Source organism: Eptatretus burgeri, chromosome 2, assembly GCF_056783735.1.
Source record: "Eptatretus burgeri isolate ZD-2024b chromosome 2, Ebu_testis_v1, whole genome shotgun sequence".
In the NCBI taxonomy this organism is placed as follows: Eukaryota; Metazoa; Chordata; class Myxini; order Myxiniformes; family Myxinidae; genus Eptatretus; species Eptatretus burgeri.
In genome coordinates this window covers 114,944,503-114,955,886 of record NC_140962.1, presented here as the reverse complement: position 1 = coordinate 114,955,886, position 11,384 = coordinate 114,944,503, and the positions used below count along the sequence as shown (strand labels likewise).

At 46.2% G+C, this 11,384-nt stretch overlaps 1 long non-coding RNA gene across 1 annotated transcript; it reads right to left on the bottom strand.

Moving 5' to 3' along the window:
• Window positions 1-393: 393 nt before the first annotated feature.
• Window positions 394-5,172, bottom strand: LOC147032881 (uncharacterized). The gene is made up of 2 exons (XR_015055386.1): window positions 4,534-5,172; window positions 394-985 (listed from the first exon to the last, which is right to left on the bottom strand). It is a non-coding gene; the product is annotated as an uncharacterized LOC147032881 (long non-coding RNA).
• Between the last annotated feature and the right edge of the window lie 6,212 nt (window positions 5,173-11,384).

Here is an 11,384-nt window from a genome sequence, read left to right as displayed (position 1 = left end):
ACCAGCATTGGAATACCAAGTCCAGTGATGAGTCTGTGGGAGCTGAAAGCTTGATCCAGCCACCCTAAATCCATGACTTCTTACAAAGTCAAGGAACTTAGTTTTCTGGTTCACAGTTCCAGACCCATGGGAACCAACATGTCTCATAACCATCCCAATCAGTACCAGTATCAGGTTGCCGACCAAAATTGGTATTCGCTATAACACTGGTTCATTGGTACATTTTGCTGATTCTATCCCTCATTGACTTCTTCCTCAGTTTCATTATTCTACCAAGTGAGTGCCCAGAGATATTGCCCCTACTTTTATTCTATTTACTTAAGTGTGATGCTGTGAGTGAGATCGCGTCCTGAACCACTTTTTGTTCAAACATGAATTCCACAAAAATAAATACACAGGATAACTTTTTTCTTTATTTCCATGAAATTATTCTGCAGTGAAAGTAGAATAATTAACTATTTATTTCCGATTTACGGTCAATCAATTTATGCTGCTGTGGTTGCTTCATTTCTCAGCACCCAAATTAAAGTACCATGTTATAACATTGAAACAGCAAAAGTTTCATTGATGTCATAAGGATTCATTTTATTCCTCTTCCGAACTTTCATGATTGTGTGATTCTGGCTGCACAAAGCGCCCCATAAACATCACCAGCCCAGAACTTTTATTTCTGATAACAAAAAAGAAGGGGCGGTCAAGGCGAAGTTCAAGTTCATCGCTGGAGTGTATTGACATGAGCGTAATTTGAATGCCAGAAACTGCAGCTGCTTCAACTCCTTCCTCCGAAACCTTGATAACTGCCTTGTGCATGGCACCAGTGACGGCTAGTGGTGCAGGTGAGATACCCGTGAGGTTGGGACTACGTAATAGATCGTCAAGTTCTGGTGCAAAAAAAAAAAAAAATACATGTTATTTTTTAATCACCCTTTTTAAAAAAAGGATAGAGCATGGACAAACAACCATAAGTTGGTAATAATATAATAAGCTTTGATGGGCTTTGATATAAAATAAGCTTTGATGGGCTTTGATAATAATATAATAAGCTTTGATAATAACAAATGTCAGGTCAGGTTCGATCTGTGACCTGCTACAGGTACCATGTAAACCTGTACTAACCTGTTCCATGGTCGGGTTGTCGGCGACTAAACCGTCTCCCCCACCAGGTTTTGTGGTGAGGAGGGTGTTTGGATATGGACACCCAGCAGGATTAAAAACAAAACCTGTCAAAGGGCGGAGGAGCTCCTTGTGAGCCAACGGCCATCCATATCTAGTGCCCAACTGTGTCTGCGGACGTCCTCCTGCAGTTGGGTCACTTCTTATTAGGAGGTTGGTGGCAGGATTTGCACTCCGGCCACCGTAAAACCCTTCATTCAGCAAAACGCAAAAAAATCTGAAAACCCACTCCGTGGGAGTACCTCCTGCGCAGCTTCCCTTCGCAGGGCAGCTCACCGGATGACGAGATTGGGGCAAAGCCTTCGGGACCCCCGATCTTTGATGATAGGAGGGAAACCACGGGGTAACATCCCTGGGTCAGATTGCGGGAGAGTGTGTCGGAGTGGTGCTGAGGTGTCGTCCACCAGACGGCGGTCTCCTTGGGTTAACCTGAGGCGGTCCCTTCGGGTGGGTGCCTGGAATGTCCTATCCCTAAGAGAGGATGATCACCTGTCTCTGTTATCATCTGAGCTCAAACGTTTGGACATCGGGATTGCAGCTCTCTCTGAGGTTCGGAGACCGGATTGCGGCAAGATAATGGTGGGTGGTTACAGCTACTATTGGTCTGGTCGCTCTGATGGTTACCATACCCAAGGAGTTGCTGTAGCTGTGTCCAATAAGCTGACCCCAATGATAATTGAGGTAACACCGGTCAATGAGCGTATTATGAGATTAAGGATTCGTCACTCCTTAGGTGTCATTTCCCTGGTCTCTGTTTATGCTCCGACTGAGGTGAGTGATCTCACCGTGAAGGACGCATTCTATGCCACACTCGAGTCTGTGGGTGATCAGTGCCCCAGACGAGATACACTTCTAGTCTTGGGGGATTTCAATGCATCGACTGGAACTGATAGGGATGGTTATGAGGTGTGTGTTGGTCCCCATGGGTCAGGAACTATGAACCAGAATAGCACTAAGTTCCTTGACTTTGCAAGAAGTCATGGACTTAGGGTGGCTGGTTCATGGTTTCAGCGCCCACAAGCTCATCGCTGGACTTGGTATTCCAACGCTGGCGGTGTGGCAAAGGAGATTGACCATGTCCTCATTGACGGTCGTTGGAGGATGATCCAGAACTGCAGGGTCTACCGGAGTGCTCAGTTCCTCAATACTGACCACAGGCTTGTTGTAGCAACTCTAAAGCTGCACCTTAAATCCTGGAGAATGGTACCATCCCAGCCTATGCTGGATGTTGCCAAGCTCAGGGATGAGAGAGTAGCTGAGGAGTTTGCGAACAGGCTGAGTGGACACTTGGGGGGTCTGGGTGCTTTGGGGGGTCCTGAAGAGTTGTGGAACGCCTTCAAGATCACCGTCCTTGATGTTGCCGGTGGATGCCTTGGAGCTCACCGCAGGGCAAAGAAGAATTTTGTCTCTCAAGGGACACTGGATACCATTGAAGAGTCGCAGGGCCAGGCTGAATGGCAGAGCTGAGCTGTTCAGGGAGCTGAGGCGTAAAACTGTACGTGCACTGAGGGTGGAGAAGGAGGCCTATGTGCGAGGAATCTGTGAGGGGGTAGAGCATCACCTGTGGACAGGTGATTCTCGTCCCGCTTACAGGGGAATTCGCGCATTACGTTCATCCAAGCCCATCCCTCGGAGCACTGCAGTTCGAGCAGAGAGTGGTAGGCTCTTGATAGAGGAGTCTGAAGTGAAGGCCCGCTGGGCCAGTTACTTTGAGCGGTTGTACCAGGCTGATCCCCCAGCTGTCGAGTTGGACGTCAAGGGTGTTACAATCCCTGTTGCTGACCCTCGAATCAACTGTGGTCCACCTTCGCTTGTGGAAACACGGGCTGCGGTGAACCAGTTGAAACGGGGCAAAGCTCCAGGGATCTGTGGCATCCATGCGGAACTTCTCAAGGCTGGTGGAAATGCTGCACTCGTGTCGTTGCATGCAGTTTTGTGCTCTGCCTGGAACACAGGCATCATCCCAACTGACTGGAAGAGGGGCCTTGTTGTCCCTCTCTGGAAAGGGAAGGGTGATCGCCAAGACTGCAACAACTACCGAGGGGTGACGCTGCTCTCAGTGCCGGGCAAGGTCTTTGCTCGGATAATTCTTGATAGGGTTCGCCACCATCTGCTTGAGCACCAGCGTCCAGAGCAGTCAGGCTAAACACCAAAGAGGTCAACGATTGACCGTATCCTTGCACTTCGTGTCCTCACCGAACGCAGACGAGAGTTTCGGCAGGGGCTGCTTGCAGCCTATGTTGATCTCTGTAAAGCGTTCGATTCAGTGAATCGGGATGTCCTCTGGAGGATTCTTGGTCTTCGTGGGGTGCCACCAAAACTGATCGATCTGATGTCTGAACTCTACTCTGGTACTGAGAGTGCTGTGAAGTGTGGTGGTACCATTTCTGACTTATTTCCAGTTGTTACTGGAGTTCCTCAGGGATGTGTACTTGCCCCCACACTTTTCAGCACTTGTATGGACTGGATTTTTGGGAGGATGTCAGAGAGATCAAGTTGCGGTGCATCGTTTGGCAATGTCAAGATCTCGGACCTTGATTTTGCAGATGATGCAGTCATCTTTGCGGAGACTTTAGACATCCTCTTGGGGGCCCTCGAGGTGCTGAATGAGGAGTCGGAGCCGTTGGCATTACGGGTTTCTTGGGTCAAAACTAAGATCCAGGCTTTCGGTGACATCTTGGATGCTGCTGTCCTGTCTGTGTCTGTTTGTGGTGAGGATGTTGAGGTCGTGGAGAGATTCACTTACCTTGGCAGTGATATTCATGTCTCTGCTGGCTGCGAGTCAGAGGTCAATAGACGTCTGGGTCGGGCCTGGGGAGTCATGGATTCACTGGATCATGGGGTGTGGCGCTGCCGGTACCTGTGCGGGAGGACGAAAGTCCGAGTCTTCAGGTCCTTGGTACTTCCAGTCTTGCCCTATCGGTGCGAGACTTGGACTCTGACCAAGGATCTGAGATGGAGACTTAATTCCTTTGGTACCAGGTCTCTTCGGAGAATCCTTGGCTATCGCTGGTCGGATTTTGTGTCCAACGAGCGGTTGCTGAGAGAGACTCAGATGAGATTTGTTACCTGCATAGTCCGTGAGCGTCAGTTGCGGCTGTATGGACATGTGGCTCGTTTTCCTGACGCTGATCCTGCTCACCAGATTCTCTCAGAGAGGGAGTCTCATGAGTGGAGGAGGCCAGTGGGCCGACCACGTGCCGCATGGTTTCAACAGGTTGACCATCATCTCAAGGAGATGGGGATGGGCCTGGCATCTGCCTGGGGGATGGCCAGACGGAGGCCCCTGGAGTGCCGGCGGAAAGTGGACGCAGCGACGCGCTGTTCTGGCACATGCTCCCATACCTGACCTGACCTGACCTTTGATGGGCCATAATGGCCTCCTGCTGCATCAAAATTCCTGAAAAGGGAACATATACAGTATACATCTCTCCAGTCCCGCGATGAGCTTGTGGGCGCTGAAACCATGAACCAGCCACCCTAAGTCCATGACTTCTTGCAAAGTCAAGGAACTTCGTGCTATTCTGGTTCATAGTTCCTGACCCATGGGGACCAACACACACCTCATAACCATCCCTATCAGTTCCAGTCGATGCATTGAAATCCCCCAAGACTTGAGGTGTATCTCGTCTGGGGCACTGATCAACCACAGACTCGAGTGTGGCGTAGAATGCGTCCTTCACAGTGAGATCACTCGCCTCAGTCGGAGCATAAACAGAGACCAGGGAAATGACACCTAAGGAGTGACGAATCCTTAATCTCATAATACGCTCGTTGACCGGTGTTACCTCAATTATCATTGGGGTCAGCTTATTAGACACAGCTGCAGCAACTCCTTGGGTATGGTAACCATCAAAGCGACCAGACCAATAGTAGGTGTAACCACCCACCATTATCTCGCCGCAATCCGGTCTCCGAACCTCAGAGTGAGCTGCAATCCGGATGTCCAAACGCTTGAGCTCAGATGATAACAGAGACAGGTGATCATCCTCTTTTAGGGATAGGACATTCCAGGCACCCACCCGAAGGGACCGCCTCAGGTTAACCCAAGGAGACCGCCGTCTGGTGGACGACACCTCAGCACCACTCCGACACACTCTCCCGCAATCTGACCCAGGGATGTTACCCCGTGGTTTCCCTCCTATCAAAGATTGGGGTTCCCGAAGGCTTTGCCCCAATCCCGTCATCCGGTGAGCTGCCCTGCGAAGGGAAGCTGCACAGGAGGTACTCCCACGGAGTGGGTTTTCAGATTTTTTTGCGTTTTTGCGTTTTGCGGAATGAAGGGTTTTACGGTGGCCGGAGTGCCAATCCTGCCACCAACCTCCTAATAAGAAGTGACCCAACTGCAGGAGGATGTCCGCAGACACCGTTGGGCACTAGATATGGATGGCCGTTGGCTCACAAGGAGCTCCTCCGCCCTTTGATTCCTGAAAATTCCTGAAATATATAAGGATATATAAGGATAAAATATATAAGGATAATATATATCAGAAATATATAAGGATAAAAAAAAAATACATGTTATTTTTTAATCACCCTTTTTTAAAAAAAGGATAGAGCATGGACAAACAACCATAAGTTGGTAATAATATAATAAGCTTTGATGGGCCATAATGGCCTCCTGCTACATCAAAATTCCTGAAAAGGGAACATATACAGTATACATCTCTCCAGGGTATGTCTATAAATCTACTATTCGCAGACCCCACATTCACGGTTTATAAACTGCAACCTGCTTCGATATTGGTGGCCCTATGCTTCGCATATTCACGGTTTTTCATTCGCGAAAAAAAAATTCCGTGAGCAGTGCACATAACAGTTCTAAAACGTATCTTCCACCAGCCACGTTGCAACTGAAATGCGCAGCATGTCCCACCATTCACACTACAAACAAAGCTGTATGTCTTGTTTCACCATTTGCACTACAAATACACTTCACCGCATCTATTACAAGCTGCTGAAGGTGTCGATTCCACTTCATTCCTCCCTCCCCCCCCCCTATGAATTACCGAGTTACACAATGAAAATGATTTACCACATCTACTCCGAGCTGAGTAAAACGGGAACATAATTAAAATGCTTCACCGTATCTATTACGAGCTGCTGAAGATGTCACACACCCTCTCCTGGTGAGTTACATAATGAAAGTGTTTCACAACATCTACTCCCAGCTGAGTAAATCGTTTACATCCATGAGTTACATAATTAACATGCTTGTCCGCATCTACACCCAGCTGAGAAAAAGGTTCGTGTCCATGAGTTACATAATTAAAATGCTTTACCGCATCTATGACGAGCTGCTAAAGATGTCAACCCCACCCATGCACCCCCCCACGCCCCCCCCCCACCCCACACACCCCCCTTCCCGTCCACAAGTGACACAACTGAAACGTTTTACCACATCTTCGAACTTCGAACAGAGATCTTCGAGAAGCCTACCTGGGTGTCAAACACTTTCGGCATTTGCTAGACGGGAGGACATTATCTATCTACACAGACTACAAGCCATTGACCTATGCTCAAAAGTCAGAACCTGATCGTCACTCTCCAAGAGAAGTATGACATCTTGATTTCATCTTCCAGTTCACGAAGGATTTGAAGCACATTAGTGGCAAAAACAACTCAGCAGTAGATGCACTCTCCCGAGTTTACTTAAATGTTCTGGATGCATCTGGCATCATCAATTTCACTTCCATAGCTGAAGCCCAACAGTGTGATGAGGAGCTACAAAGTCTGCAAACTAATGCAACGTTACTCCCATTCAAAGATATACCACTCCCCACTTCTGAGGGTAGGGTAGGAGTGTCTGTGACCTTTCCACAGGTGATCCTCGCCTTTACGTCCCTAGCGAGTATGGACATGCAGTTTTTGATGCTCTACACAATTTGTCCCACCCTGGCATCAGAGCCACTCAACATTTAGTGACTTGGCATTTGTCTGACAGAGAGTGAATTGTGATGTCAGAGACTGGTCCAGAAACTGCATAGCAGGTCAGAGATCCAAAATACATCGGCACATCAGGTCTCCTCTTGGCACGTTTTCTACACCAAACACCAGATTTGACCACATTCACACGAGTCTCTGAAAGCCCTTGCAAATACAAGATGGATGGAGAGTCTTCCTATCATCTTGCTAAGTATCCAAACTGCGGTTAAGTCTGACCTAGGATGCTGTCCTGAATTAAATTGCCAGGACAGTTTGTGGCACCTAGACATTTTAATCATGACTTGGATCCTAGCAACTATGTACATAGACTATGGATGCACCTGAGAAACTTGAAGCCTATACCTATCAGGCTACAGCACAGACAAACCCAGACAAATTCAGACATTCAGAGTTGTACTTATATTTTTTGTGTGACATGACATTGTGAGGAAGCCACTTCAACCCCCATATGACAGACCATTTGAAGTCATCTGCTGTGCTGACAAGTTTTTCATAAACATGATTCTGCAGCATTGACAGGTTGAAGCCTGCTTAAGTTTAACATGACCTGACTACTGCACATGCATCACCAGCACCGGCAGCTGTTCCTCAAGTGCCGGTGGCAAGGAAGACACAGTCTGGCCGTCAAATCCATTGGCCAGCTTGTTTTGTACAGTTTTTTGATTTTGAGACTGTTCATTGTTTTACATTACAATTTTTACACCTTTCTGATCGATCACTTTCTTCCTATTATGACAAATTCTGGTCATTAGCAATCAAGGAGGGAGCTATTTGCAGTGTACTTTTCATCAGTGCAAACTTGTTAGTACTTTTAATTCATGAACTTTGTTCCATTTACTTGTCCAACCAATTGCAGCAATGTAGGCATGGATTTAAAAAATCTGGTTTCTCACCAATCATTTTGCCTGACACAACTACCGGGCTCTAGTACCTTGCCCTTGAGGGACGAGTGGAGAGGAAGGCTTTAACCAAGTGTGATGATGCTTCCCTGCCTGACAGCTTGTTATTTACACCGTTGTGGAAATGTCTCATGGACTTGAGTTTCACTGGATCGAAACTAAGGTTCACTGGAGTTGAACCACGTTCACAGCCCTATCCTCCAGCAGCACTTTGCTTTCTGCACCCACAGCTTCTTACCACGTGCCACTTCACAGCTCCATCTTCACTGAGTTTTCACTTCTTTCAACCGCGGGACAACTATCATCGAACCCCTTTTGGTGAGCAGCTTCTTCCCATGGGCACTGGCCATTTATGACACCTGACTAACTGAGTGGATCACAATATTTTGTGGGCACGATGCCAAATTGGGCCGCTGGTGATACACCATTTCTTGCTTCTTATTAAACTTGTGACTATTCACTCACACTCGAGCTTAACAGCTTTTGGGACATCACTCAAACTAAACAGTCATAAACCTTTCATGGTGAGTAGAAGTCCATCGCTTGATTTTCTATAAACACTGCACTGAGAAACAACAAAAATAACAACTTAAAGCATTCTGCTAAAGAGAGCTCTGAATCTAGCAACTGAACCCTATAAAAATCTCATGGTGGTTGTGAAGCACACACTGTTAGGGAGGGGGGAGAGGATATGTGTGGATGTAGCTTGGGGGTGGGGAAGGTTGGGTGAGTGGTTGGGTGGTAGGGCAAATGGGGTTCATATAGACAAAATCGGTTTGCATTAATGAGCTGGATATCGCTGGAGACCGAGTTTCTCTTCTCAATTCCAAGTTCTACCATATGATGACTGACACCACAACCAGTTTGAAGGGAAGTGCTATTGAAATCACAGAGGAAAGTATCACTGTAGGATTAGGACTAGGAGAGTGGGACATTCAGTGCAGATTTACAAACTTGTCAGAGGGAACAAAATGCGGGAAGAAGAGAAGCTGATGTAGGCATTTGGAAAGTACAGTAATATAATAGGAGAGGAAGCATTTTAAAAGTTCGTTTAAAAGAAGCATTACATCATATGTCAGTAAGAGGGCAATTAATAATAAAACAAGGAAGCAATTACTTTTCGAATAAAGAACCATGATCTTTTCTACCCCCCATTAATCCACCCCAAACCCATCTCCTCCATAATCCCTCCGTTCCTTCCTGAAAGTTCCTGTAATGTCCATCTTGTTTACCCCATGTACCGCGCTCCATCCGGCTCCCTTCCACAGATCTCCAAATGTCTCTGTTCCCCACTGTTTTGTGCTTCCCTCTTCTGCCCCCCTTGTCTACTGCTCCCCTTGTTACACGTTCTATGTGTTAGCTCTTATACGAGCTTTGACATTGTATATCAGGAAAAAAAAGAAAAAACAAAGAAGTATTGAGGAAAAGGACAATGAATGAGTGAAGGAAAGAGTAACAGGGTCGAGTGACTTAAGGATTTTTTTTTCATGTAAATTATCTTGTATTTGAAGAGGTTCGGTTCCCATCGTGTGCTGCCTTTTTGGCTGCTCGTTGCATCATTGGTTAGGGACACAGCTATGCTGCTGATGCAGTGCCCCAATTACCAGTATATTGGTGCTCATTTCACCGACTTCAGAAGGATGACAGGCTGAGTCAACCCCCTGGTATTAATTCAGTGGCCAACGGGCCTCAAACTCAGGACCCTAGGAACCCAAGCCACCACCCCAACCGCTAAGCCAACACCAGGCTGGTAAGAGGTAAGGTATAATAGAGGAAAAGCGGAGGAGAGATGAGAGATGACATGTCAAGCTTAAGAAACATAAGCATGTGGTCTTGAGAAACACAACGTCCAAATGGATACGTGGGGATCAAGTATCTATACAGCGAAGAGGATTCAAGATTGGATTTGAACCCACACCAGTGAAGGCAATATAAAAAAGGCTTATAGTCATTCAATCAGCACCAAGCCATTCATGGATATGAGGGCCGTATTCATATTCCATCTAAAAATGCCGTGTAGCCCTGAAAATGATGCCAAGACTTCGCATATCTGGAATTTAAATTCCAGAGAAGGTATTGTCATCGTGCACCGTCCATCCATCCATCCATCCCCTATTTTAATTTCTCTGGCCAAACCGCTGGGCCAATCCAGCTGAAATTTGGCAGCAGCATTTCACTCCTGACTGGTAACAGGGATTGCAAAGCTCGTTCAAGTCACGTGACTTTAAGTTGGTCAAATGGCTGACTGAGTAAATTTCTTCAAAAACTTTCTTCTCCAGACCCACCAGTCAGAATGTTACCAAATTTGGGTTACAACATTAGGCCAGGGTAGGGATGTTAGCTTGCAGAGGTCATGCCGATCACATGACCAGAAGTGTGTTAAAATGGTGAACACAGTAAATTTTTGCGAAAATCGTGCAAATTCCTTCAAAAGCCTTCCTTTCCAGACCCACCAGTCAGAATACCACCAAATTTGGGTTACTACATTAGGCCAGGGCCCAGATTAGCTTTAGGTCCAGTGGTACTTTCTTTTTTTCTTTCTTTTTTTTTACATGCAATGGAAACATGTGAGGAGCAAAATAATTCTGGTACTGGAAAATGTATAAGGTATTTCAATTTCCAAACCATAAATTACTATTTACAGCTATTAGGGAGCATTTCATTTAAGAGCAAATTTAGGTGAGAAAATAAATGTGACTTTGTCAACACATGTGAGTGTTCTGTGCTAAATATTATTTTTTTAACGAACTAGACTCTTGAGAGTTCATGGAATACTTTACCCCATGCATTCTTGAGAAACCAAGGACATGAGTGGCCTCTGTGCGCAGCAAATTTGATGGGTCGTGATGATGTAAAATCCTGTAATATTTTTTCTGTACTGCTAAACAGAAGGGTTTTTGAAAGTGCCAAGAAGGCAATGTGTGTTCTCCAGTGTTCAAGTATATAATTCAGTTGAAATAAAATAATTTTTTTAAAGATCACGATGAAATAAGAGCCGACGTACTGCGAAGCTACAGGTTTGTTTTCCGATTCACGTTCCGCAAAACTTAGGATGACATGAGATTGTGATTCGTGTTCAAAATATAACATTCATTGAATTCAAGGTGTTCATCGATCCTGAACTGATGTTTGTAGACAGAGCGACAGACAGAAAAGTGAACTAATTGCTTAATCCCACTTTACGCTGAATAATGTGTGCGTCCTATCTCTGTGGAAGGGAGCCGGATGGAGCGCGGTACACGGGGTAAACAAGATGGACATTACAGGAACTTTCAGGAAGGAACGGAGGGATTATGGAGGAGGTGGGTTTGGGGTGCATTAATGGGGGGTAGAAAAGATCATGGTTCTTTATTCGAAAAGTAATAT